General features: G+C 34.1%; 1 long non-coding RNA gene across 2 annotated transcripts; it reads right to left on the reverse strand.

Annotated features, from left to right (window-relative positions):
- Nucleotides 1-2,149: 2,149 nt before the first annotated feature.
- Nucleotides 2,150-5,326, reverse strand: LOC107900962 (uncharacterized). Of its 2 annotated transcripts, none has more exons than XR_001685083.2 (2): nucleotides 5,052-5,326; nucleotides 2,150-2,430 (listed from the first exon to the last, which is right to left on the reverse strand). It is a non-coding gene; the product is annotated as an uncharacterized lncRNA (long non-coding RNA). The 2 variants fall into 2 exon arrangements; XR_001685084.2 differs by having other exon boundaries at nucleotides 4,853-5,306.
- Nucleotides 5,327-5,600: the final 274 nt, after the last annotated feature.

Raw genomic sequence — 5,600 nt, forward strand, 5'->3', positions numbered from 1 at the left:
AAATCAGCAGCCATAGAGTCCCCTCATGGCCGGCCACACATGTGGCAAGTTTTAAGGTTTCAAACTTGCTATTTTAAGGTAGGGAAAAATCTAGAAAGGCAGAAATAGTGGAGAGGTTTGAATGCAAACCCAAGGAGTCTTAAAGGGCTGTTTTGCAAGCAAAATAATCAAAAAACAAGCTGATTGGGTCAGCATGTGGGCTAGTTTTGGGCTGCCCAGTGCTCGGTTGAGTCGGTTTTCTTGGTTCAGCTCAATTTGGTCTTTTTTCATAATTAATTAATAATAATTTATTCAACCCAAATTAAATTGGATTAAAATTAAAATTAATTATATTATGAATTAATATTCATAATTTTGATTGTCTTAGGCTGAAAATTTAATTTTCCTTGATGCTTCAAAATCGCTTCTCGATTTTGCGCTTCTAATAGCGTCTACCGAGCCAATTCACTTTTTATGCGATTCTGTCGAAAATGATCAAAATTAATCAAAATTTAATATAAAATTAATTAAAATTCAACATTTTAAAAATTTAAGTACAATTTAATTATCTTATAATTATCATATATTTTTCGACAAGAATTTTACTGAAACTTCATAAATTTGAGTTAAAAAGGGTATGAAAAAGTGTGTATATTTTCATGTTTCCAAGCTCTTCCTTAGAGTCCCCTAAACTGATCCTAATTTCACAGCTATTCTGAATCTTGCCTCTTGTTTAGTATTTTGAGTCATACATATAGACTTTTTTGAATTGGCTTCAGCTTTTGAAGGGCAATCTCTAAGCTGATGATCAAGTAACCCACATGCATAGCATGGTCATGTATGCCTCCAACATTTTCCCCTGTGATTCCTTCCACAGTGCTCACATACTAGATCCCTTATCATATTAGATCCACCTATACTCGCTATTGAGGGAGCTTGTCACCCACCTCCTTCTTGGCGGAAACTCATTGGCTAAAAATCTCTTTTTGGTGCAGAGAAGGTTGTATCTTTCAGCTTCTTAAAATTTGTTAACGGTGGTGGACTTGAGATCCCATGCTTTATTCTTTCCCTATCCTACCCTATATTTCTCTCTTGGACAATTGTTTTCATCTTTTAAGCCTTGGTTGTCATAGCTATTAGACACTAAACTTCTAATGCCACCACCTAGGCACAAATTTCATCCCTTAAGCCTCATTCAAACTTCTTGCACAAGGCTTTTTCAGTTTGGAACATGTCTCTCACATAACAGCTAAGTCTAACGAATTCTCGTTTGTATTCCATTACCGACATTCGTCCCTTCTGAGATATAGAAACTCTTTCTTCAATTGCTCAACATACATCTGGTTAACATATGTCTCTCTAAATTTTATTAAAAAGAACTCCCAATCTATCTGTTCTTCAGGGGTCATGCTTATTAGCGTTTCCCACCATTGATATGCCTCCCTTTCCCGCAAAGAAACAGCGCATGAGAGGCTATCCACTAGTGTGCATTTTAGCTCTGCAATCACTCGACATACACGAGGCAGCTATTGTTCTACTGTCATGAGCTCATCATATGTATCCCCCATAAACTCTTTAGCACCTCATTTGCATATCTCCTCATGGGATCTCCTTTAAACTGGGTTGTAGTTGATACCTGTGGTGCAGGAGGTACTGGTTGTACCATTTTTGGCTAAGGTTGTTGTGGTGTTGAGGTACTTAGGTTATCTCCACGAACAAGTTAAACCATTGACCCGTTATTATGACAAAAACATTTCAAAAATCATTTCCAACTGTAGTCGAATTTGTTACAGGACCCTGTCCTTGCACAGGAGGTACATGACTCTCAATTTCCTCTCTTATCGCTTTTCTTTAGCTTTTAGACATTAATTTTTGCTACAGCACAACTTAAGTTAATCAAAACTACAGGGATTAAGCCAGAGATATATCATGCATGGCGAGGCATGACTTAGCCTTCGATTTTTGAGGGTCGGCTAAACCAAGACTCTGATACCACAAACTTGTAACATCCCTTAAACCATCGAGAAGATATGGCATATATCATTCAACCATACAGACCCCCTAATGAACTAGGGCATTATTAACATATTCAAATTCTTTGGGTTAACTTAAATCTTTCGCTTTGAATCACATCCTTAAATAAAATAATAGGAATTGTAAAAGAAAGATCTATTATCCAACACTTTCCAATTTTTTCATATACATATAAATGATAAGTTCATGAACAAAAAATCAAGGAAATTTTACCGTACACTCCTAGAGAAAAGGGCAATTCTTTCAAAACAGAGACAGTGTAAGTGACAGGGATAATTACATAAGTTTAGAATAAATGAATCTATATGCCACCCTGCCAAAATAGCCATGCATGATACAAAAACAAAAAAGTTGCTCACTCGCAAGTGCAACTCTAGCGTAGTCTCTTTCAACTAATTCTTCTTCTATATCAAACACCTGAGAAATAAAGTAACGGAGTAAGTTTGTTTGAACTTAGTGAGTTCCAAAAATGCACGTAAATAATTTACAAAAATACCGCTAATCAATAAGCAATGATACCCATAATAAAAATAGACTTATTTGTGAGACTCTATCATATAGACATAATACATCAATAATTCCATCTATAGTTCACTGGCAAAAAAACTTTACCAATTTAAATATAGCACACACAGTACACAAGCGTTTATTGTCCACCAAATCATACATATCTCTCACAATCATGCATGTTTACAAACAACCCTTCCTTGTGCTAGCCATGGACCCATAATTCAAAATTCAGAACCAGAAATCAGTCATCTTCATATTCATCCTTGTTAAGTTGAACACGTGTTCTCTCGCAATGTCGAGCCGTGATCTGCCAATTTAGTTTTCTATATAGCTACCCTATCGGAGGCCTTGCACATAGATTTCCTTTCCATATTTTTACATATCACAATTTATTTGGTATCGAGCTTGTGCAACAAGGAGGGTGTTTTTACATCAACAATGACCATACTTACACATACAACACTAGTTTATTACACATGCATCCAGGCACAATGTATCGACTTCTTTACAGTAGAGACAACTTACCGTACACAACTCACATACCATGGAAGTATCATGACTCAAAGGAAGTAAGAAGGAACTAACAAGAAAGATTCAGAACAAATTTACTCTACTAGTCCTTTTCCTCGACTGCTTAGACCTTCACTAGCTTCTTAAGCTAAATACGAAACAGTTATAACCATTAGACTATTTATCTAATTTAATCATACATGCACTAATATAAAACGTAAATCCCTTCGACAACAACCTAAGGGCTTTCCAGAAATTACCATTAAGCTGGTACTTAACAATGGCATTTTTTACTAGCTACTAGAACCTCCTTCGTCTTCTTTAACGAAGATACATTAAAATTTTTCAAAGAAATAGAGAAAAACAAATGTGATACATGTCGGCTATCAGCATCATTATATAGCACAAACAGCGAGGACAAAGCTTAGCAGGAGGGTTAGAAAATCCCACTACAACCCTTGAAACCCAAGAATAGACTTGCCTAAATTTTGAAACCTAATCATCTACCAAACATAACTACTACCACAAATCAACTTAATGAGTGGTAAAATGTTACTTGCACACTAAAGCAAGTCAACTAAGCAAATCATTCAGCTACCTAAACACATCAAGCTGTCATCTATAGTACTCTAGTTCAACTCCAATTAGGTCTCAACTAAACTCTGAGAACACTCACTGAGTCATCACTTTCATGGAAACCAAGTCTATCTATCTACAAACTAACAAGTTTGCTAAAAGTATCTAGGTTGGCGGATTGTCTCACAAAAGAGTCTGCCAAACACTAAAGTCCTCCAAATGGCTAATTCGAACGAGACATTCCACAAATGGGCATACTATCAAATCCATGCAATACGTCATCCAAACACTTAACGGATAATTCACCAATCTCATCCTTTTTCTACCCTGCCCTACTCAATTATATGCCAAACAGCATATCAATATGGTCTATGCCAAGCGGGTTGTTACAACATCCATCCATCACACCAAATATACATATATGTAAGGGCCCAACAAGTTGCACCGAAGCATTATGCCCTAAGGTAATACATACCATAGTCCTCTAACCATAATCTTCAATCAGAAGTGCACACTCTAATCTCTATAGAATTGCAATTGTTTTCTAACTATTTCACTAAGTTTACTAGGGCATTCGACTTCTTAATCACTTGAGTAATTTCTAATTTCACAAAATAATCACATAAGCACTTATATGTATACATCAAATTTCACATATATGAACAAAAAATCTTTTTATTAGTGCTCATTGAGCAACTCATTATCATTTCATATGGGTGAATTATATCACCAATTCTTATTCATGCACATGCTTTTAGATATTTTAATTAACTATTTTTATTGAGGCTTTATAGCCAACACATGGCAATTTTCTTTAATATCACCATACAAACACAAACATTTTGTTCATTATAGATTTCATATAGTAATACTCGAATTATCACCTCATAACAACTTTCTCATTTTATTATTCCAATTCTCACTTTTAACGCTAGTATCAAATTTTATGTCTACATTAATATTGAACAACAAATCACATTTTTATTTCTATTTATCACATCTCTAATTAATTCTACTTTTAAAGTTCTCATTACACCATGACATTCAAATTTCCATAGCACTTTAGTAGCGTGTTTTATACAGTCAGAATCAATACTTATAATTACCAAAGTATTCTTACCAATCATGACAATATATCAAACCATGTTTTTTCATACATAACACACATAAGCACTCCAACTATTTTATTCAATTTCATAATATTGTTATTTAAGGAAAAGTTAGAAAATCTGAAGGTGCCTACCTCTTGGATGCACACAAAACTAAGCTTCTGATCATTTAAATCCATCATCATCCTTGCTTGAAATTCCATTATCCAACATTTTCTTATTTTCTCATGCACAAAAATATAACCACATATTTGAACCTAATCTTTTCAAGCTTTCACATAACAACTAAGCTCAAATATCAAGCTAGGAGAGATGAAAAACACCATTACTTACCTTATTAAAGCTTTCTCTCTGTAGCTTCAACTTTCTCTCCCAAAACCCACCTAAACCTTAGTTGAAAATGGAGAAATTAAAGGTGAAAATGAGTTTAGGAGATGATTTTCCAAATGATTTTAGCAAAAACTCAATGTGAGTGATGAGATTTTTTAGTAAATTTAAAAAGAAAAGCAAGAAAAATGAAAAAAAAATGAAAAGAAAGAGAGCTTCCATGCAGAGAGGGGGGCAATTGAGAGAGCTGGTAGAGATGAGTTTTCATCCTCATTTTACCAATTTAAATCACTTAAATCAATAAAAAAACCAATTCAAAGTTAAAGTCCAAGTAAAAAGTCCTAATATGTGGTCCATATTTCATCTCATCATTTTATTCACATCCAATGATCCAAGTTTAATCCATATATCAAATATATTATCAAAACAATATTTCCACTATCAAATTCTTGATAAATGATCAAATTTCCCTTATGTGAAAAAATTACACTTCCTTCCCAACAATAAGGCACTTGAAAATTTTAAATCTTATAATCTGCATTTAACTCTTAATAA

This window comes from Gossypium hirsutum, chromosome D08, assembly GCF_007990345.1.
Source record: "Gossypium hirsutum isolate 1008001.06 chromosome D08, Gossypium_hirsutum_v2.1, whole genome shotgun sequence".
In the NCBI taxonomy this organism is placed as follows: Eukaryota; Viridiplantae; Streptophyta; class Magnoliopsida; order Malvales; family Malvaceae; genus Gossypium; species Gossypium hirsutum.